This window comes from Centroberyx gerrardi, chromosome 23, assembly GCF_048128805.1.
Source record: "Centroberyx gerrardi isolate f3 chromosome 23, fCenGer3.hap1.cur.20231027, whole genome shotgun sequence".
Classification (NCBI taxonomy): domain Eukaryota; kingdom Metazoa; phylum Chordata; class Actinopteri; order Beryciformes; family Berycidae; genus Centroberyx; species Centroberyx gerrardi.
Window position 1 is genome coordinate 4,517,150 of NC_136019.1, and position 20,702 is coordinate 4,537,851.

The 20,702-nt window shown below is 50.4% G+C and overlaps 1 protein-coding gene and 24 non-coding genes across 25 annotated transcripts in view; 24 read left to right on the top strand and 1 right to left on the bottom strand.

Moving 5' to 3' along the window:
- col4a6 (collagen, type IV, alpha 6) overlaps positions 1-20,702 on the bottom strand; it is a 444,271-nt gene that overhangs the window by 76,603 nt on the left and 346,966 nt on the right. The gene's annotated exons all lie outside the window — the stretch shown is intronic.
- Positions 403-566, top strand: LOC144537982 (U1 spliceosomal RNA). The gene has a single exon (XR_013503992.1). It is a non-coding gene; the product is annotated as a U1 spliceosomal RNA (small nuclear RNA).
- On the top strand, positions 1,250-1,413 carry LOC144537992 (U1 spliceosomal RNA). The gene has a single exon (XR_013504002.1). It is a non-coding gene; the product is annotated as a U1 spliceosomal RNA (small nuclear RNA).
- LOC144538002 (U1 spliceosomal RNA) lies at positions 2,097-2,260 on the top strand. Its single transcript, XR_013504012.1, has one exon. It is a non-coding gene; the product is annotated as a U1 spliceosomal RNA (small nuclear RNA).
- LOC144538010 (U1 spliceosomal RNA) lies at positions 2,944-3,107 on the top strand. Its single transcript, XR_013504020.1, has one exon. It is a non-coding gene; the product is annotated as a U1 spliceosomal RNA (small nuclear RNA).
- On the top strand, positions 3,791-3,954 carry LOC144538014 (U1 spliceosomal RNA). Its single transcript, XR_013504024.1, has one exon. It is a non-coding gene; the product is annotated as a U1 spliceosomal RNA (small nuclear RNA).
- On the top strand, positions 4,665-4,828 carry LOC144538017 (U1 spliceosomal RNA). Its single transcript, XR_013504027.1, has one exon. It is a non-coding gene; the product is annotated as a U1 spliceosomal RNA (small nuclear RNA).
- On the top strand, positions 5,539-5,702 carry LOC144538022 (U1 spliceosomal RNA). The gene has a single exon (XR_013504030.1). It is a non-coding gene; the product is annotated as a U1 spliceosomal RNA (small nuclear RNA).
- LOC139921147 (U1 spliceosomal RNA) lies at positions 6,386-6,549 on the top strand. Its single transcript, XR_011785090.1, has one exon. It is a non-coding gene; the product is annotated as a U1 spliceosomal RNA (small nuclear RNA).
- Positions 7,233-7,396, top strand: LOC139921146 (U1 spliceosomal RNA). The gene has a single exon (XR_011785089.1). It is a non-coding gene; the product is annotated as a U1 spliceosomal RNA (small nuclear RNA).
- On the top strand, positions 8,080-8,243 carry LOC139921145 (U1 spliceosomal RNA). Its single transcript, XR_011785088.1, has one exon. It is a non-coding gene; the product is annotated as a U1 spliceosomal RNA (small nuclear RNA).
- Positions 8,954-9,117, top strand: LOC139921142 (U1 spliceosomal RNA). Its single transcript, XR_011785086.2, has one exon. It is a non-coding gene; the product is annotated as a U1 spliceosomal RNA (small nuclear RNA).
- LOC139921144 (U1 spliceosomal RNA) lies at positions 9,801-9,964 on the top strand. The gene has a single exon (XR_011785087.1). It is a non-coding gene; the product is annotated as a U1 spliceosomal RNA (small nuclear RNA).
- Positions 10,675-10,838, top strand: LOC144538037 (U1 spliceosomal RNA). The gene has a single exon (XR_013504035.1). It is a non-coding gene; the product is annotated as a U1 spliceosomal RNA (small nuclear RNA).
- LOC144538038 (U1 spliceosomal RNA) lies at positions 11,522-11,685 on the top strand. The gene has a single exon (XR_013504036.1). It is a non-coding gene; the product is annotated as a U1 spliceosomal RNA (small nuclear RNA).
- Positions 12,369-12,532, top strand: LOC144538040 (U1 spliceosomal RNA). Its single transcript, XR_013504038.1, has one exon. It is a non-coding gene; the product is annotated as a U1 spliceosomal RNA (small nuclear RNA).
- On the top strand, positions 13,216-13,379 carry LOC144538041 (U1 spliceosomal RNA). The gene has a single exon (XR_013504039.1). It is a non-coding gene; the product is annotated as a U1 spliceosomal RNA (small nuclear RNA).
- On the top strand, positions 14,063-14,226 carry LOC144538042 (U1 spliceosomal RNA). The gene has a single exon (XR_013504040.1). It is a non-coding gene; the product is annotated as a U1 spliceosomal RNA (small nuclear RNA).
- On the top strand, positions 14,910-15,073 carry LOC144538043 (U1 spliceosomal RNA). Its single transcript, XR_013504041.1, has one exon. It is a non-coding gene; the product is annotated as a U1 spliceosomal RNA (small nuclear RNA).
- On the top strand, positions 15,757-15,920 carry LOC144538044 (U1 spliceosomal RNA). Its single transcript, XR_013504042.1, has one exon. It is a non-coding gene; the product is annotated as a U1 spliceosomal RNA (small nuclear RNA).
- Positions 16,604-16,767, top strand: LOC144538045 (U1 spliceosomal RNA). Its single transcript, XR_013504043.1, has one exon. It is a non-coding gene; the product is annotated as a U1 spliceosomal RNA (small nuclear RNA).
- Positions 17,451-17,614, top strand: LOC144538046 (U1 spliceosomal RNA). Its single transcript, XR_013504044.1, has one exon. It is a non-coding gene; the product is annotated as a U1 spliceosomal RNA (small nuclear RNA).
- Positions 18,298-18,461, top strand: LOC144538047 (U1 spliceosomal RNA). The gene has a single exon (XR_013504045.1). It is a non-coding gene; the product is annotated as a U1 spliceosomal RNA (small nuclear RNA).
- Positions 19,145-19,308, top strand: LOC144538048 (U1 spliceosomal RNA). Its single transcript, XR_013504046.1, has one exon. It is a non-coding gene; the product is annotated as a U1 spliceosomal RNA (small nuclear RNA).
- Positions 19,992-20,155, top strand: LOC144538049 (U1 spliceosomal RNA). The gene has a single exon (XR_013504047.1). It is a non-coding gene; the product is annotated as a U1 spliceosomal RNA (small nuclear RNA).

Genomic DNA, 20,702 nt, shown 5'->3' on the forward strand with positions numbered 1-20,702 from the left:
TTGATCTTTTCTTTCTCCATTTAAGAGATGTGTGTTAAACATTCTTTCATTGCTGGCATGCTGTGCTTTTTGGCTTTGTTGCAATTGCTGCTGGGCTGCCGTTGCTTTTTCGGAGATAAAATACGTCGCCAAGTGGTTTTGGATCCAGTTTCATGTTGTTTGGTAGAGCAATGCGTGATGGGAAAAAAATAGAAAAACCTAAACAGAAATAGCGTGCGTACCATGTATCCTAGTCAAATTGCAGCTCTGTTTGCAACTTGTCAGCAGCTGTGGTACAAAATGAGGATGAGCTGCTGCTACTGTTAAAGGCTCCGCAAGGACTCTGTGATGATTGATTGTACGCACCCTGAGCCAGAGTGGTATGTCTGCGAAGGCCTCCCCCATCCCTGACATGCGCAACTCATACTTACCTGGCAGGGGAGATACCATGATCAAGAAGGTGGTTCACCCAGGGCGAGGCTCAGCCATTGCACTCCGGTTGTGCTGACCCCTGCGAATTCCCCAAATGTGGGAATCTCGACTGCATAATTTCTGGTAGTGGGGGACTGCGTTCGCGCTCTCCCCTGATGTTTTGTTGAAGTGAATGGAAGCCACGGTGACAGCGGGCGTTGGGTTTGTGACCGGCGCTTTGCGAGGCAAACAGTCGGCTGGGCCGCCTCCTAGCGCACCGGCCTGGCAAATTGGGTTTGCTACTTTTGCAGTTTACCCTTCGCGAAACTTGACAGCGTTGCTGTGCAGCGGTTTGCTGTGATGCAAGTTGTTCACGTCCACGCCGATCCTGTCACAAACAGGAAGCAGTAGTAGTGCCCTATCGACTGGGACAAAATGACTGTGTGCCCTTTGTTTGTTGATCTTTTCTTTCTCCATTTAAGAGATGTGTGTTAAACATTCTTTCATTGCTGGCATGCTGTGCTTTTTGGCTTTGTTGCAATTGCTGCTGGGCTGCCGTTGCTTTTTCGGAGATAAAATACGTCGCCAAGTGGTTTTGGATCCAGTTTCGTGTTGTTTGGTAGAGCAATGCGTGATGGGAAAAAAATAGAAAAACCTAAACAGAAATAGCGTGCGTACCATGTATCCTAGTCAAATTGCAGCTCTGTTTGCAACTTGTCAGCGGCTGTGGTACAAAATGAGGATGAGCTGCTGCTACTGTTAAAGGCTCCGCAAGGACTCTGTGATGATTCATTGTACGCACCCTGAGCCAGAGTGGTATGCCTGCGAAGGCCTCCCCCATCCCTGACATGCGCAACTCATACTTACCTGGCAGGGGAGATACCATGATCAAGAAGGTGGTTCACCCAGGGCGAGGCTCAGCCATTGCACTCCGGTTGTGCTGACCCCTGCGAATTCCCCAAATGTGGGAATCTCGACTGCATAATTTCTGGTAGTGGGGGACTGCGTTCGCGCTCTCCCCTGATGTTTTGTTGAAGTGAATGGAAGCCACGGTGACAGCGGGCGTTGGGTTTGTGACCGGCGCTTTGCGAGGCAAACAGTCGGCTGGGCCGCCTCCTAGCGCACCGGCCTGGCAAATTGGGTTTGCTACTTTTGCAGTTTACCCTTCGCGAAACTTGACAGCGTTGCTGTGCAGCGGTTTGCTGTGATGCAAGTTGTTCACGTCCACGCCGATCCTGTCACAAACAGGAAGCAGTAGTAGTGCCCTATCGACTGGGACAAAATGACTGTGTGCCCTTTGTTTGTTGATCTTTTCTTTCTCCATTTAAGAGATGTGTGTTAAACATTCTTTCATTGCTGGCATGCTGTGCTTTTTGGCTTTGTTGCAATTGCTGCTGGGCTGCCGTTGCTTTTTCGGAGATAAAATACGTCGCCAAGTGGTTTTGGATCCAGTTTCGTGTTGTTTGGTAGAGCAATGCGTGATGGGAAAAAAATAGAAAAACCTAAACAGAAATAGCGTGCGTACCATGTATCCTAGTCAAATTGCAGCTCTGTTTGCAACTTGTCAGCGGCTGTGGTACAAAATGAGGATGAGCTGCTGCTACTGTTAAAGGCTCCGCAAGGACTCTGTGATGATTCATTGTACGCACCCTGAGCCAGAGTGGTATGCCTGCGAAGGCCTCCCCCATCCCTGACATGCGCAACTCATACTTACCTGGCAGGGGAGATACCATGATCAAGAAGGTGGTTCACCCAGGGCGAGGCTCAGCCATTGCACTCCGGTTGTGCTGACCCCTGCGAATTCCCCAAATGTGGGAATCTCGACTGCATAATTTCTGGTAGTGGGGGACTGCGTTCGCGCTCTCCCCTGATGTTTTGTTGAAGTGAATGGAAGCCACGGTGACAGCGGGCGTTGGGTTTGTGACCGGCGCTTTGCGAGGCAAACAGTCGGCTGGGCCGCCTCCTAGCGCACCGGCCTGGCAAATTGGGTTTGCTACTTTTGCAGTTTACCCTTCGCGAAACTTGACAGCGTTGCTGTGCAGCGGTTTGCTGTGATGCAAGTTGTTCACGTCCACGCCGATCCTGTCACAAACAGGAAGCAGTAGTAGTGCCCTATCGACTGGGACAAAATGACTGTGTGCCCTTTGTTTGTTGATCTTTTCTTTCTCCATTTAAGAGATGTGTGTTAAACATTCTTTCATTGCTGGCATGCTGTGCTTTTTGGCTTTGTTGCAATTGCTGCTGGGCTGCCGTTGCTTTTTCGGAGATAAAATACGTCGCCAAGTGGTTTTGGATCCAGTTTCGTGTTGTTTGGTAGAGCAATGCGTGATGGGAAAAAAATAGAAAAACCTAAACAGAAATAGCGTGCGTACCATGTATCCTAGTCAAATTGCAGCTCTGTTTGCAACTTGTCAGCAGCTGTGGTACAAAATGAGGATGAGCTGCTGCTACTGTTAAAGGCTCCGCAAGGACTCTGTGATGATTGATTGTACGCACCCTGAGCCAGAGTGGTATGTCTGCGAAGGCCTCCCCCATCCCTGACATGCGCAACTCATACTTACCTGGCAGGGGAGATACCATGATCAAGAAGGTGGTTCACCCAGGGCGAGGCTCAGCCATTGCACTCCGGTTGTGCTGACCCCTGCGAATTCCCCAAATGTGGGAATCTCGACTGCATAATTTCTGGTAGTGGGGGACTGCGTTCGCGCTCTCCCCTGATGTTTTGTTGAAGTGAATGGAAGCCACGGTGACAGCGGGCGTTGGGTTTGTGACCGGCGCTTTGCGAGGCAAACAGTCGGCTGGGCCGCCTCCTAGCGCACCGGCCTGGCAAATTGGGTTTGCTACTTTTGCAGTTTACCCTTCGCGAAACTTGACAGCGTTGCTGTGCAGCGGTTTGCTGTGATGCAAGTTGTTCACGTCCACGCCGATCCTGTCACAAACAGGAAGCAGTAGTAGTGCCCTATCGACTGGGACAAAATGACTGTGTGCCCTTTGTTTGTTGATCTTTTCTTTCTCCATTTAAGAGATGTGTGTTAAACATTCTTTCATTGCTGGCATGCTGTGCTTTTTGGCTTTGTTGCAATTGCTGCTGGGCTGCCGTTGCTTTTTCGGAGATAAAATACGTCGCCAAGTGGTTTTGGATCCAGTTTCGTGTTGTTTGGTAGAGCAATGCGTGATGGGAAAAAAATAGAAAAACCTAAACAGAAATAGCGTGCGTACCATGTATCCTAGTCAAATTGCAGCTCTGTTTGCAACTTGTCAGCGGCTGTGGTACAAAATGAGGATGAGCTGCTGCTACTGTTAAAGGCTCCGCAAGGACTCTGTGATGATTGATTGTACGCACCCTGAGCCAGAGTGGTATGTCTGCGAAGGCCTCCCCCATCCCTGACATGCGCAACTCATACTTACCTGGCAGGGGAGATACCATGATCAAGAAGGTGGTTCACCCAGGGCGAGGCTCAGCCATTGCACTCCGGTTGTGCTGACCCCTGCGAATTCCCCAAATGTGGGAATCTCGACTGCATAATTTCTGGTAGTGGGGGACTGCGTTCGCGCTCTCCCCTGATGTTTTGTTGAAGTGAATGGAAGCCACGGTGACAGCGGGCGTTGGGTTTGTGACCGGCGCTTTGCGAGGCAAACAGTCGGCTGGGCCGCCTCCTAGCGCACCGGCCTGGCAAATTGGGTTTGCTACTTTTGCAGTTTACCCTTCGCGAAACTTGACAGCGTTGCTGTGCAGCGGTTTGTGGTCTACACTCTGAAGCAGCGGGCTGCTGTGATGCAAGTTGTTCACGTCCACGCCGATCCTGTCACAAACAGGAAGCAGTAGTAGTGCCCTATCGACTGGGACAAAATGACTGTGTGCCCTTTGTTTGTTGATCTTTTCTTTCTCCATTTAAGAGATGTGTGTTAAACATTCTTTCATTGCTGGCATGCTGTGCTTTTTGGCTTTGTTGCAATTGCTGCTGGGCTGCCGTTGCTTTTTCGGAGATAAAATACGTCGCCAAGTGGTTTTGGATCCAGTTTCGTGTTGTTTGGTAGAGCAATGCGTGATGGGAAAAAAATAGAAAAACCTAAACAGAAATAGCGTGCGTACCATGTATCCTAGTCAAATTGCAGCTCTGTTTGCAACTTGTCAGCGGCTGTGGTACAAAATGAGGATGAGCTGCTGCTACTGTTAAAGGCTCCGCAAGGACTCTGTGATGATTCATTGTACGCACCCTGAGCCAGAGTGGTATGTCTGCGAAGGCCTCCCCCATCCCTGACCTGCGCAACTCATACTTACCTGGCAGGGGAGATACCATGATCAAGAAGGTGGTTCACCCAGGGCGAGGCTCAGCCATTGCACTCCGGTTGTGCTGACCCCTGCGAATTCCCCAAATGTGGGAATCTCGACTGCATAATTTCTGGTAGTGGGGGACTGCGTTCGCGCTCTCCCCTGATGTTTTGTTGAAGTGAATGGAAGCCACGGTGACAGCGGGCGTTGGGTTTGTGACCGGCGCTTTGCGAGGCAAACAGTCGGCTGGGCCGCCTCCTAGCGCACCGGCCTGGCAAATTGGGTTTGCTACTTTTGCAGTTTACCCTTCGCGAAACTTGACAGCGTTGCTGTGCAGCGGTTTGTGGTCTACACTCTGAAGCAGCGGGCTGCTGTGATGCAAGTTGTTCACGTCCACGCCGATCCTGTCACAAACAGGAAGCAGTAGTAGTGCCCTATCGACTGGGACAAAATGACTGTGTGCCCTTTGTTTGTTGATCTTTTCTTTCTCCATTTAAGAGATGTGTGTTAAACATTCTTTCATTGCTGGCATGCTGTGCTTTTTGGCTTTGTTGCAATTGCTGCTGGGCTGCCGTTGCTTTTTCGGAGATAAAATACGTCGCCAAGTGGTTTTGGATCCAGTTTCGTGTTGTTTGGTAGAGCAATGCGTGATGGGAAAAAAATAGAAAAACCTAAACAGAAATAGCGTGCGTACCATGTATCCTAGTCAAATTGCAGCTCTGTTTGCAACTTGTCAGCGGCTGTGGTACAAAATGAGGATGAGCTGCTGCTACTGTTAAAGGCTCCGCAAGGACTCTGTGATGATTCATTGTACGCACCCTGAGCCAGAGTGGTATGTCTGCGAAGGCCTCCCCCATCCCTGACCTGCGCAACTCATACTTACCTGGCAGGGGAGATACCATGATCAAGAAGGTGGTTCACCCAGGGCGAGGCTCAGCCATTGCACTCCGGTTGTGCTGACCCCTGCGAATTCCCCAAATGTGGGAATCTCGACTGCATAATTTCTGGTAGTGGGGGACTGCGTTCGCGCTCTCCCCTGATGTTTTGTTGAAGTGAATGGAAGCCACGGTGACAGCGGGCGTTGGGTTTGTGACCGGCGCTTTGCGAGGCAAACAGTCGGCTGGGCCGCCTCCTAGCGCACCGGCCTGGCAAATTGGGTTTGCTACTTTTGCAGTTTACCCTTCGCGAAACTTGACAGCGTTGCTGTGCAGCGGTTTGCTGTGATGCAAGTTGTTCACGTCCACGCCGATCCTGTCACAAACAGGAAGCAGTAGTAGTGCCCTATCGACTGGGACAAAATGACTGTGTGCCCTTTGTTTGTTGATCTTTTCTTTCTCCATTTAAGAGATGTGTGTTAAACATTCTTTCATTGCTGGCATGCTGTGCTTTTTGGCTTTGTTGCAATTGCTGCTGGGCTGCCGTTGCTTTTTCGGAGATAAAATACGTCGCCAAGTGGTTTTGGATCCAGTTTCGTGTTGTTTGGTAGAGCAATGCGTGATGGGAAAAAAATAGAAAAACCTAAACAGAAATAGCGTGCGTACCATGTATCCTAGTCAAATTGCAGCTCTGTTTGCAACTTGTCAGCGGCTGTGGTACAAAATGAGGATGAGCTGCTGCTACTGTTAAAGGCTCCGCAAGGACTCTGTGATGATTCATTGTACGCACCCTGAGCCAGAGTGGTATGTCTGCGAAGGCCTCCCCCATCCCTGACATGCGCAACTCATACTTACCTGGCAGGGGAGATACCATGATCAAGAAGGTGGTTCACCCAGGGCGAGGCTCAGCCATTGCACTCCGGTTGTGCTGACCCCTGCGAATTCCCCAAATGTGGGAATCTCGACTGCATAATTTCTGGTAGTGGGGGACTGCGTTCGCGCTCTCCCCTGATGTTTTGTTGAAGTGAATGGAAGCCACGGTGACAGCGGGCGTTGGGTTTGTGACCGGCGCTTTGCGAGGCAAACAGTCGGCTGGGCCGCCTCCTAGCGCACCGGCCTGGCAAATTGGGTTTGCTACTTTTGCAGTTTACCCTTCGCGAAACTTGACAGCGTTGCTGTGCAGCGGTTTGCTGTGATGCAAGTTGTTCACGTCCACGCCGATCCTGTCACAAACAGGAAGCAGTAGTAGTGCCCTATCGACTGGGACAAAATGACTGTGTGCCCTTTGTTTGTTGATCTTTTCTTTCTCCATTTAAGAGATGTGTGTTAAACATTCTTTCATTGCTGGCATGCTGTGCTTTTTGGCTTTGTTGCAATTGCTGCTGGGCTGCCGTTGCTTTTTCGGAGATAAAATACGTCGCCAAGTGGTTTTGGATCCAGTTTCGTGTTGTTTGGTAGAGCAATGCGTGATGGGAAAAAAATAGAAAAACCTAAACAGAAATAGCGTGCGTACCATGTATCCTAGTCAAATTGCAGCTCTGTTTGCAACTTGTCAGCGGCTGTGGTACAAAATGAGGATGAGCTGCTGCTACTGTTAAAGGCTCCGCAAGGACTCTGTGATGATTCATTGTACGCACCCTGAGCCAGAGTGGTATGTCTGCGAAGGCCTCCCCCATCCCTGACATGCGCAACTCATACTTACCTGGCAGGGGAGATACCATGATCAAGAAGGTGGTTCACCCAGGGCGAGGCTCAGCCATTGCACTCCGGTTGTGCTGACCCCTGCGAATTCCCCAAATGTGGGAATCTCGACTGCATAATTTCTGGTAGTGGGGGACTGCGTTCGCGCTCTCCCCTGATGTTTTGTTGAAGTGAATGGAAGCCACGGTGACAGCGGGCGTTGGGTTTGTGACCGGCGCTTTGCGAGGCAAACAGTCGGCTGGGCCGCCTCCTAGCGCACCGGCCTGGCAAATTGGGTTTGCTACTTTTGCAGTTTACCCTTCGCGAAACTTGACAGCGTTGCTGTGCAGCGGTTTGCTGTGATGCAAGTTGTTCACGTCCACGCCGATCCTGTCACAAACAGGAAGCAGTAGTAGTGCCCTATCGACTGGGACAAAATGACTGTGTGCCCTTTGTTTGTTGATCTTTTCTTTCTCCATTTAAGAGATGTGTGTTAAACATTCTTTCATTGCTGGCATGCTGTGCTTTTTGGCTTTGTTGCAATTGCTGCTGGGCTGCCGTTGCTTTTTCGGAGATAAAATACGTCGCCAAGTGGTTTTGGATCCAGTTTCGTGTTGTTTGGTAGAGCAATGCGTGATGGGAAAAAAATAGAAAAACCTAAACAGAAATAGCGTGCGTACCATGTATCCTAGTCAAATTGCAGCTCTGTTTGCAACTTGTCAGCGGCTGTGGTACAAAATGAGGATGAGCTGCTGCTACTGTTAAAGGCTCCGCAAGGACTCTGTGATGATTCATTGTACGCACCCTGAGCCAGAGTGGTATGTCTGCGAAGGCCTCCCCCATCCCTGACATGCGCAACTCATACTTACCTGGCAGGGGAGATACCATGATCAAGAAGGTGGTTCACCCAGGGCGAGGCTCAGCCATTGCACTCCGGTTGTGCTGACCCCTGCGAATTCCCCAAATGTGGGAATCTCGACTGCATAATTTCTGGTAGTGGGGGACTGCGTTCGCGCTCTCCCCTGATGTTTTGTTGAAGTGAATGGAAGCCACGGTGACAGCGGGCGTTGGGTTTGTGACCGGCGCTTTGCGAGGCAAACAGTCGGCTGGGCCGCCTCCTAGCGCACCGGCCTGGCAAATTGGGTTTGCTACTTTTGCAGTTTACCCTTCGCGAAACTTGACAGCGTTGCTGTGCAGCGGTTTGTGGTCTACACTCTGAAGCAGCGGGCTGCTGTGATGCAAGTTGTTCACGTCCACGCCGATCCTGTCACAAACAGGAAGCAGTAGTAGTGCCCTATCGACTGGGACAAAATGACTGTGTGCCCTTTGTTTGTTGATCTTTTCTTTCTCCATTTAAGAGATGTGTGTTAAACATTCTTTCATTGCTGGCATGCTGTGCTTTTTGGCTTTGTTGCAATTGCTGCTGGGCTGCCGTTGCTTTTTCGGAGATAAAATACGTCGCCAAGTGGTTTTGGATCCAGTTTCGTGTTGTTTGGTAGAGCAATGCGTGATGGGAAAAAAATAGAAAAACCTAAACAGAAATAGCGTGCGTACCATGTATCCTAGTCAAATTGCAGCTCTGTTTGCAACTTGTCAGCGGCTGTGGTACAAAATGAGGATGAGCTGCTGCTACTGTTAAAGGCTCCGCAAGGACTCTGTGATGATTCATTGTACGCACCCTGAGCCAGAGTGGTATGTCTGCGAAGGCCTCCCCCATCCCTGACATGCGCAACTCATACTTACCTGGCAGGGGAGATACCATGATCAAGAAGGTGGTTCACCCAGGGCGAGGCTCAGCCATTGCACTCCGGTTGTGCTGACCCCTGCGAATTCCCCAAATGTGGGAATCTCGACTGCATAATTTCTGGTAGTGGGGGACTGCGTTCGCGCTCTCCCCTGATGTTTTGTTGAAGTGAATGGAAGCCACGGTGACAGCGGGCGTTGGGTTTGTGACCGGCGCTTTGCGAGGCAAACAGTCGGCTGGGCCGCCTCCTAGCGCACCGGCCTGGCAAATTGGGTTTGCTACTTTTGCAGTTTACCCTTCGCGAAACTTGACAGCGTTGCTGTGCAGCGGTTTGCTGTGATGCAAGTTGTTCACGTCCACGCCGATCCTGTCACAAACAGGAAGCAGTAGTAGTGCCCTATCGACTGGGACAAAATGACTGTGTGCCCTTTGTTTGTTGATCTTTTCTTTCTCCATTTAAGAGATGTGTGTTAAACATTCTTTCATTGCTGGCATGCTGTGCTTTTTGGCTTTGTTGCAATTGCTGCTGGGCTGCCGTTGCTTTTTCGGAGATAAAATACGTCGCCAAGTGGTTTTGGATCCAGTTTCGTGTTGTTTGGTAGAGCAATGCGTGATGGGAAAAAAATAGAAAAACCTAAACAGAAATAGCGTGCGTACCATGTATCCTAGTCAAATTGCAGCTCTGTTTGCAACTTGTCAGCGGCTGTGGTACAAAATGAGGATGAGCTGCTGCTACTGTTAAAGGCTCCGCAAGGACTCTGTGATGATTCATTGTACGCACCCTGAGCCAGAGTGGTATGTCTGCGAAGGCCTCCCCCATCCCTGACATGCGCAACTCATACTTACCTGGCAGGGGAGATACCATGATCAAGAAGGTGGTTCACCCAGGGCGAGGCTCAGCCATTGCACTCCGGTTGTGCTGACCCCTGCGAATTCCCCAAATGTGGGAATCTCGACTGCATAATTTCTGGTAGTGGGGGACTGCGTTCGCGCTCTCCCCTGATGTTTTGTTGAAGTGAATGGAAGCCACGGTGACAGCGGGCGTTGGGTTTGTGACCGGCGCTTTGCGAGGCAAACAGTCGGCTGGGCCGCCTCCTAGCGCACCGGCCTGGCAAATTGGGTTTGCTACTTTTGCAGTTTACCCTTCGCGAAACTTGACAGCGTTGCTGTGCAGCGGTTTGTGGTCTACACTCTGAAGCAGCGGGCTGCTGTGATGCAAGTTGTTCACGTCCACGCCGATCCTGTCACAAACAGGAAGCAGTAGTAGTGCCCTATCGACTGGGACAAAATGACTGTGTGCCCTTTGTTTGTTGATCTTTTCTTTCTCCATTTAAGAGATGTGTGTTAAACATTCTTTCATTGCTGGCATGCTGTGCTTTTTGGCTTTGTTGCAATTGCTGCTGGGCTGCCGTTGCTTTTTCGGAGATAAAATACGTCGCCAAGTGGTTTTGGATCCAGTTTCGTGTTGTTTGGTAGAGCAATGCGTGATGGGAAAAAAATAGAAAAACCTAAACAGAAATAGCGTGCGTACCATGTATCCTAGTCAAATTGCAGCTCTGTTTGCAACTTGTCAGCGGCTGTGGTACAAAATGAGGATGAGCTGCTGCTACTGTTAAAGGCTCCGCAAGGACTCTGTGATGATTCATTGTACGCACCCTGAGCCAGAGTGGTATGTCTGCGAAGGCCTCCCCCATCCCTGACCTGCGCAACTCATACTTACCTGGCAGGGGAGATACCATGATCAAGAAGGTGGTTCACCCAGGGCGAGGCTCAGCCATTGCACTCCGGTTGTGCTGACCCCTGCGAATTCCCCAAATGTGGGAATCTCGACTGCATAATTTCTGGTAGTGGGGGACTGCGTTCGCGCTCTCCCCTGATGTTTTGTTGAAGTGAATGGAAGCCACGGTGACAGCGGGCGTTGGGTTTGTGACCGGCGCTTTGCGAGGCAAACAGTCGGCTGGGCCGCCTCCTAGCGCACCGGCCTGGCAAATTGGGTTTGCTACTTTTGCAGTTTACCCTTCGCGAAACTTGACAGCGTTGCTGTGCAGCGGTTTGCTGTGATGCAAGTTGTTCACGTCCACGCCGATCCTGTCACAAACAGGAAGCAGTAGTAGTGCCCTATCGACTGGGACAAAATGACTGTGTGCCCTTTGTTTGTTGATCTTTTCTTTCTCCATTTAAGAGATGTGTGTTAAACATTCTTTCATTGCTGGCATGCTGTGCTTTTTGGCTTTGTTGCAATTGCTGCTGGGCTGCCGTTGCTTTTTCGGAGATAAAATACGTCGCCAAGTGGTTTTGGATCCAGTTTCGTGTTGTTTGGTAGAGCAATGCGTGATGGGAAAAAAATAGAAAAACCTAAACAGAAATAGCGTGCGTACCATGTATCCTAGTCAAATTGCAGCTCTGTTTGCAACTTGTCAGCGGCTGTGGTACAAAATGAGGATGAGCTGCTGCTACTGTTAAAGGCTCCGCAAGGACTCTGTGATGATTCATTGTACGCACCCTGAGCCAGAGTGGTATGTCTGCGAAGGCCTCCCCCATCCCTGACATGCGCAACTCATACTTACCTGGCAGGGGAGATACCATGATCAAGAAGGTGGTTCACCCAGGGCGAGGCTCAGCCATTGCACTCCGGTTGTGCTGACCCCTGCGAATTCCCCAAATGTGGGAATCTCGACTGCATAATTTCTGGTAGTGGGGGACTGCGTTCGCGCTCTCCCCTGATGTTTTGTTGAAGTGAATGGAAGCCACGGTGACAGCGGGCGTTGGGTTTGTGACCGGCGCTTTGCGAGGCAAACAGTCGGCTGGGCCGCCTCCTAGCGCACCGGCCTGGCAAATTGGGTTTGCTACTTTTGCAGTTTACCCTTCGCGAAACTTGACAGCGTTGCTGTGCAGCGGTTTGCTGTGATGCAAGTTGTTCACGTCCACGCCGATCCTGTCACAAACAGGAAGCAGTAGTAGTGCCCTATCGACTGGGACAAAATGACTGTGTGCCCTTTGTTTGTTGATCTTTTCTTTCTCCATTTAAGAGATGTGTGTTAAACATTCTTTCATTGCTGGCATGCTGTGCTTTTTGGCTTTGTTGCAATTGCTGCTGGGCTGCCGTTGCTTTTTCGGAGATAAAATACGTCGCCAAGTGGTTTTGGATCCAGTTTCGTGTTGTTTGGTAGAGCAATGCGTGATGGGAAAAAAATAGAAAAACCTAAACAGAAATAGCGTGCGTACCATGTATCCTAGTCAAATTGCAGCTCTGTTTGCAACTTGTCAGCGGCTGTGGTACAAAATGAGGATGAGCTGCTGCTACTGTTAAAGGCTCCGCAAGGACTCTGTGATGATTCATTGTACGCACCCTGAGCCAGAGTGGTATGTCTGCGAAGGCCTCCCCCATCCCTGACATGCGCAACTCATACTTACCTGGCAGGGGAGATACCATGATCAAGAAGGTGGTTCACCCAGGGCGAGGCTCAGCCATTGCACTCCGGTTGTGCTGACCCCTGCGAATTCCCCAAATGTGGGAATCTCGACTGCATAATTTCTGGTAGTGGGGGACTGCGTTCGCGCTCTCCCCTGATGTTTTGTTGAAGTGAATGGAAGCCACGGTGACAGCGGGCGTTGGGTTTGTGACCGGCGCTTTGCGAGGCAAACAGTCGGCTGGGCCGCCTCCTAGCGCACCGGCCTGGCAAATTGGGTTTGCTACTTTTGCAGTTTACCCTTCGCGAAACTTGACAGCGTTGCTGTGCAGCGGTTTGCTGTGATGCAAGTTGTTCACGTCCACGCCGATCCTGTCACAAACAGGAAGCAGTAGTAGTGCCCTATCGACTGGGACAAAATGACTGTGTGCCCTTTGTTTGTTGATCTTTTCTTTCTCCATTTAAGAGATGTGTGTTAAACATTCTTTCATTGCTGGCATGCTGTGCTTTTTGGCTTTGTTGCAATTGCTGCTGGGCTGCCGTTGCTTTTTCGGAGATAAAATACGTCGCCAAGTGGTTTTGGATCCAGTTTCGTGTTGTTTGGTAGAGCAATGCGTGATGGGAAAAAAATAGAAAAACCTAAACAGAAATAGCGTGCGTACCATGTATCCTAGTCAAATTGCAGCTCTGTTTGCAACTTGTCAGCGGCTGTGGTACAAAATGAGGATGAGCTGCTGCTACTGTTAAAGGCTCCGCAAGGACTCTGTGATGATTCATTGTACGCACCCTGAGCCAGAGTGGTATGTCTGCGAAGGCCTCCCCCATCCCTGACATGCGCAACTCATACTTACCTGGCAGGGGAGATACCATGATCAAGAAGGTGGTTCACCCAGGGCGAGGCTCAGCCATTGCACTCCGGTTGTGCTGACCCCTGCGAATTCCCCAAATGTGGGAATCTCGACTGCATAATTTCTGGTAGTGGGGGACTGCGTTCGCGCTCTCCCCTGATGTTTTGTTGAAGTGAATGGAAGCCACGGTGACAGCGGGCGTTGGGTTTGTGACCGGCGCTTTGCGAGGCAAACAGTCGGCTGGGCCGCCTCCTAGCGCACCGGCCTGGCAAATTGGGTTTGCTACTTTTGCAGTTTACCCTTCGCGAAACTTGACAGCGTTGCTGTGCAGCGGTTTGCTGTGATGCAAGTTGTTCACGTCCACGCCGATCCTGTCACAAACAGGAAGCAGTAGTAGTGCCCTATCGACTGGGACAAAATGACTGTGTGCCCTTTGTTTGTTGATCTTTTCTTTCTCCATTTAAGAGATGTGTGTTAAACATTCTTTCATTGCTGGCATGCTGTGCTTTTTGGCTTTGTTGCAATTGCTGCTGGGCTGCCGTTGCTTTTTCGGAGATAAAATACGTCGCCAAGTGGTTTTGGATCCAGTTTCGTGTTGTTTGGTAGAGCAATGCGTGATGGGAAAAAAATAGAAAAACCTAAACAGAAATAGCGTGCGTACCATGTATCCTAGTCAAATTGCAGCTCTGTTTGCAACTTGTCAGCGGCTGTGGTACAAAATGAGGATGAGCTGCTGCTACTGTTAAAGGCTCCGCAAGGACTCTGTGATGATTCATTGTACGCACCCTGAGCCAGAGTGGTATGTCTGCGAAGGCCTCCCCCATCCCTGACCTGCGCAACTCATACTTACCTGGCAGGGGAGATACCATGATCAAGAAGGTGGTTCACCCAGGGCGAGGCTCAGCCATTGCACTCCGGTTGTGCTGACCCCTGCGAATTCCCCAAATGTGGGAATCTCGACTGCATAATTTCTGGTAGTGGGGGACTGCGTTCGCGCTCTCCCCTGATGTTTTGTTGAAGTGAATGGAAGCCACGGTGACAGCGGGCGTTGGGTTTGTGACCGGCGCTTAGCGAGGCAAACAGTCGGCTGGGCCGCCTCCTAGCGCACCGGCCTGGCAAATTGGGTTTGCTACTTTTGCAGTTTACCCTTCGCGAAACTTGACAGCGTTGCTGTGCAGCGGTTTGCTGTGATGCAAGTTGTTCACGTCCACGCCGATCCTGTCACAAACAGGAAGCAGTAGTAGTGCCCTATCGACTGGGACAAAATGACTGTGTGCCCTTTGTTTGTTGATCTTTTCTTTCTCCATTTAAGAGATGTGTGTTAAACATTCTTTCATTGCTGGCATGCTGTGCTTTTTGGCTTTGTTGCAATTGCTGCTGGGCTGCCGTTGCTTTTTCGGAGATAAAATACGTCGCCAAGTGGTTTTGGATCCAGTTTCGTGTTGTTTGGTAGAGCAATGCGTGATGGGAAAAAAATAGAAAAACCTAAACAGAAATAGCGTGCGTACCATGTATCCTAGTCAAATTGCAGCTCTGTTTGCAACTTGTCAGCGGCTGTGGTACAAAATGAGGATGAGCTGCTGCTACTGTTAAAGGCTCCGCAAGGACTCTGTGATGATTGATTGTACGCACCCTGAGCCAGAGTGGTATGTCTGCGAAGGCCTCCCCCATCCCTGACATGCGCAACTCATACTTACCTGGCAGGGGAGATACCATGATCAAGAAGGTGGTTCACCCAGGGCGAGGCTCAGCCATTGCACTCCGGTTGTGCTGACCCCTGCGAATTCCCCAAATGTGGGAATCTCGACTGCATAATTTCTGGTAGTGGGGGACTGCGTTCGCGCTCTCCCCTGATGTTTTGTTGAAGTGAATGGAAGCCACGGTGACAGCGGGCGTTGGGTTTGTGACCGGCGCTTTGCGAGGCAAACAGTCGGCTGGGCCGCCTCCTAGCGCACCGGCCTGGCAAATTGGGTTTGCTACTTTTGCAGTTTACCCTTCGCGAAACTTGACAGCGTTGCTGTGCAGCGGTTTGCTGTGATGCAAGTTGTTCACGTCCACGCCGATCCTGTCACAAACAGGAAGCAGTAGTAGTGCCCTATCGACTGGGACAAAATGACTGTGTGCCCTTTGTTTGTTGATCTTTTCTTTCTCCATTTAAGAGATGTGTGTTAAACATTCTTTCATTGCTGGCATGCTGTGCTTTTTGGCTTTGTTGCAATTGCTGCTGGGCTGCCGTTGCTTTTTCGGAGATAAAATACGTCGCCAAGTGGTTTTGGATCCAGTTTCGTGTTGTTTGGTAGAGCAATGCGTGATGGGAAAAAAATAGAAAAACCTAAACAGAAATAGCATGCGTACCATGTATCCTAGTCAAATTGCAGCTCTGTTTGCAACTTGTCAGCGGCTGTGGTACAAAATGAGGATGAGCTGCTGCTACTGTTAAAGGCTCCGCAAGGACTCTGTGATGATTGATTGTACGCACCCTGAGCCAGAGTGGTATGTCTGCGAAGGCCTCCCCCATCCCTGACATGCGCAACTCATACTTACCTGGCAGGGGAGATACCATGATCAAGAAGGTGGTTCACCCAGGGCGAGGCTCAGCCATTGCACTCCGGTTGTGCTGACCCCTGCGAATTCCCCAAATGTGGGAATCTCGACTGCATAATTTCTGGTAGTGGGGGACTGCGTTCGCGCTCTCCCCTGATGTTTTGTTGAAGTGAATGGAAGCCACGGTGACAGCGGGCGTTGGGTTTGTGACCGGCGCTTTGCGAGGCAAACAGTCGGCTGGGCCGCCTCCTAGCGCACCGGCCTGGCAAATTGGGTTTGCTACTTTTGCAGTTTACCCTTCGCGAAACTTGACAGCGTTGCTGTGCAGCGGTTTGCTGTGATGCAAGTTGTTCACGTCCACGCCGATCCTGTCACAAACAGGAAGCAGTAGTAGTGCCCTATCGACTGGGACAAAATGACTGTGTGCCCTTTGTTTGTTGATCTTTTCTTTCTCCATTTAAGAGATGTGTGTTAAACATTCTTTCATTGCTGGCATGCTGTGCTTTTTGGCTTTGTTGCAATTGCTGCTGGGCTGCCGTTGCTTTTTCGGAGATAAAATACGTCGCCAAGTGGTTTTGGATCCAGTTTCGTGTTGTTTGGTAGAGCAATGCGTGATGGGAAAAAAATAGAAAAACCTAAACAGAAATAGCGTGCGTACCATGTATCCTAGTCAAATTGCAGCTCTGTTTGCAACTTGTCAGCGGCTGTGGTACAAAATGAGGATGAGCTGCTGCTACTGTTAAAGGCTCCGCAAGGACTCTGTGATGATTCATTGTACGCACCCTGAGCCAGAGTGGTATGTCTGCGAAGGCCTCCCCCATCCCTGACATGCGCAACTCATACTTACCTGGCAGGGGAGATACCATGATCAAGAAGGTGGTTCACCCAGGGCGAGGCTCAGCCATTGCACTCCGGTTGTGCTGACCCCTGCGAATTCCCCAAATGTGGGAATCTCGACTGCATAATTTCTGGTAGTGGGGGACTGCGTTCGCGCTCTCCCCTGATGTTTTGTTGAAGTGAATGGAAGCCACGGTGACAGCGGGCGTTGGGTTTGTGACCGGCGCTTTGCGAGGCAAACAGTCGGCTGGGCCGCCTCCTAGCGCACCGGCCTGGCAAATTGGGTTTGCTACTTTTGCAGTTTACCCTTCGCGAAACTTGACAGCGTTGCTGTGCAGCGGTTTGCTGTGATGCAAGTTGTTCACGTCCACGCCGATCCTGTCACAAACAGGAAGCAGTAGTAGTGCCCTATCGACTGGGACAAAATGACTGTGTGCCCTTTGTTTGTTGATCTTTTCTTTCTCCATTTAAGAGATGTGTGTTAAACATTCTTTCATTGCTGGCATGCTGTGCTTTTTGGCTTTGTTGCAATTGCTGCTGGGCTGCCGTTGCTTTTTCGGAGATAAAATACGTCGCCAAGTGGTTTTGGATCCAGTTTCGTGTTGTTTGGTAGAGCAATGCGTGATGGGAAAAAAATAGAAAAACCTAAACAGAAATAGCGTGCGTACCATGTATCCTAGTCAAATTGCAGCTCTGTTTGCAACTTGTCAGCGGCTGTGGTACAAAATGAGGATGAGCTGCTGCTACTGTTAAAGGCTCCGCAAGGACTCTGTGATGATTCATTGTACGCACCCTGAGCCAGAGTGGTATGTCTGCGAAGGCCTCCCCCATCCCTGACATGCGCAACTCATACTTACCTGGCAGGGGAGATACCATGATCAAGAAGGTGGTTCACCCAGGGCGAGGCTCAGCCATTGCACTCCGGTTGTGCTGACCCCTGCGAATTCCCCAAATGTGGGAATCTCGACTGCATAATTTCTGGTAGTGGGGGACTGCGTTCGCGCTCTCCCCTGATGTTTTGTTGAAGTGAATGGAAGCCACGGTGACAGCGGGCGTTGGGTTTGTGACCGGCGCTTTGCGAGGCAAACAGTCGGCTGGGCCGCCTCCTAGCGCACCGGCCTGGCAAATTGGGTTTGCTACTTTTGCAGTTTACCCTTCGCGAAACTTGACAGCGTTGCTGTGCAGCGGTTTGCTGTGATGCAAGTTGTTCACGTCCACGCCGATCCTGTCACAAACAGGAAGCAGTAGTAGTGCCCTATCGACTGGGACAAAATGACTGTGTGCCCTTTGTTTGTTGATCTTTTCTTTCTCCATTTAAGAGATGTGTGTTAAACATTCTTTCATTGCTGGCATGCTGTGCTTTTTGGCTTTGTTGCAATTGCTGCTGGGCTGCCGTTGCTTTTTCGGAGATAAAATACGTCGCCAAGTGGTTTTGGATCCAGTTTCGTGTTGTTTGGTAGAGCAATGCGTGATGGGAAAAAAATAGAAAAACCTAAACAGAAATAGCGTGCGTACCATGTATCCTAGTCAAATTGCAGCTCTGTTTGCAACTTGTCAGCGGCTGTGGTACAAAATGAGGATGAGCTGCTGCTACTGTTAAAGGCTCCGCAAGGACTCTGTGATGATTCATTGTACGCACCCTGAGCCAGAGTGGTATGTCTGCGAAGGCCTCCCCCATCCCTGACCTGCGCAACTCATACTTACCTGGCAGGGGAGATACCATGATCAAGAAGGTGGTTCACCCAGGGCGAGGCTCAGCCATTGCACTCCGGTTGTGCTGACCCCTGCGAATTCCCCAAATGTGGGAATCTCGACTGCATAATTTCTGGTAGTGGGGGACTGCGTTCGCGCTCTCCCCTGATGTTTTGTTGAAGTGAATGGAAGCCACGGTGACAGCGGGCGTTGGGTTTGTGACCGGCGCTTTGCGAGGCAAACAGTCGGCTGGGCCGCCTCCTAGCGCACCGGCCTGGCAAATTGGGTTTGCTACTTTTGCAGTTTACCCTTCGCGAAACTTGACAGCGTTGCTGTGCAGCGGTTTGCTGTGATGCAAGTTGTTCACGTCCACGCCGATCCTGTCACAAACAGGAAGCAGTAGTAGTGCCCTATCGACTGGGACAAAATGACTGTGTGCCCTTTGTTTGTTGATCTTTTCTTTCTCCATTTAAGAGATGTGTGTTAAACATTCTTTCATTGCTGGCATGCTGTGCTTTTTGGCTTTGTTGCAATTGCTGCTGGGCTGCCGTTGCTTTTTCGGAGATAAAATACGTCGCCAAGTGGTTTTGGATCCAGTTTCGTGTTGTTTGGTAGAGCAATGCGTGATGGGAAAAAAATAGAAAAACCTAAACAGAAATAGCGTGCGTACCATGTATCCTAGTCAAATTGCAGCTCTGTTTGCAACTTGTCAGCGGCTGTGGTACAAAATGAGGATGAGCTGCTGCTACTGTTAAAGGCTCCGCAAGGACTCTGTGATGATTCATTGTACGCACCCTGAGCCAGAGTGGTATGTCTGCGAAGGCCTCCCCCATCCCTGACATGCACAACTCATACTTACCTGGCAGGGGAGATACCATGATCAAGAAGGTGGTTCACCCAGGGCGAGGCTCAGCCATTGCACTCCGGTTGTGCTGACCCCTGCGAATTCCCCAAATGTGGGAATCTCGACTGCATAATTTCTGGTAGTGGGGGACTGCGTTCGCGCTCTCCCCTGATGTTTTGTTGAAGTGAATGGAAGCCACGGTGACAGCGGGCGTTGGGTTTGTGACCGGCGCTTTGCGAGGCAAACAGTCGGCTGGGCCGCCTCCTAGCGCACCGGCCTGGCAAATTGGGTTTGCTACTTTTGCAGTTTACCCTTCGCGAAACTTGACAGCGTTGCTGTGCAGCGGTTTGCTGTGATGCAAGTTGTTCACGTCCACGCCGATCCTGTCACAAACAGGAAGCAGTAGTAGTGCCCTATCGACTGGGACAAAATGACTGTGTGCCCTTTGTTTGTTGATCTTTTCTTTCTCCATTTAAGAGATGTGTGTTAAACATTCTTTCATTGCTGGCATGCTGTGCTTTTTGGCTTTGTTGCAATTGCTGCTGGGCTGCCGTTGCTTTTTCGGAGATAAAATACGTCGCCAAGTGGTTTTGGATCCAGTTTCGTGTTGTTTGGTAGAGCAATGCGTGATGGGAAAAAAATAGAAAAACCTAAACAGAAATAGCGTGCGTACCATGTATCCTAGTCAAATTGCAGCTCTGTTTGCAACTTGTCAGCGGCTGTGGTACAAAATGAGGATGAGCTGCTGCTACTGTTAAAGGCTCCGCAAGGACTCTGTGATGATTCATTGTACGCACCCTGAGCCAGAGTGGTATGTCTGCGAAGGCCTCCCCCATCCCTGACCTGCGCAACTCATACTTACCTGGCAGGGGAGATACCATGATCAAGAAGGTGGTTCACCCAGGGCGAGGCTCAGCCATTGCACTCCGGTTGTGCTGACCCCTGCGAATTCCCCAAATGTGGGAATCTCGACTGCATAATTTCTGGTAGTGGGGGACTGCGTTCGCGCTCTCCCCTGATGTTTTGTTGAAGTGAATGGAAGCCACGGTGACAGCGGGCGTTGGGTTTGTGACCGGCGCTTTGCGAGGCAAACAGTCGGCTGGGCCGCCTCCTAGCGCACCGGCCTGGCAAATTGGGTTTGCTACTTTTGCAGTTTACCCTTCGCGAAACTTGACAGCGTTGCTGTGCAGCGGTTTGCTGTGATGCAAGTTGTTCACGTCCACGCCGATCCTGTCACAAACAGGAAGCAGTAGTAGTGCCCTATCGACTGGGACAAAATGACTGTGTGCCCTTTGTTTGTTGATCTTTTCTTTCTCCATTTAAGAGATGTGTGTTAAACATTCTTTCATTGCTGGCATGCTGTGCTTTTTGGCTTTGTTGCAATTGCTGCTGGGCTGCCGTTGCTTTTTCGGAGATAAAATACGTCGCCAAGTGGTTTTGGATCCAGTTTCGTGTTGTTTGGTAGAGCAATGCGTGATGGGAAAAAAATAGAAAAACCTAAACAGAAATAGCGTGCGTACCATGTATCCTAGTCAAATTGCAGCTCTGTTTGCAACTTGTCAGCG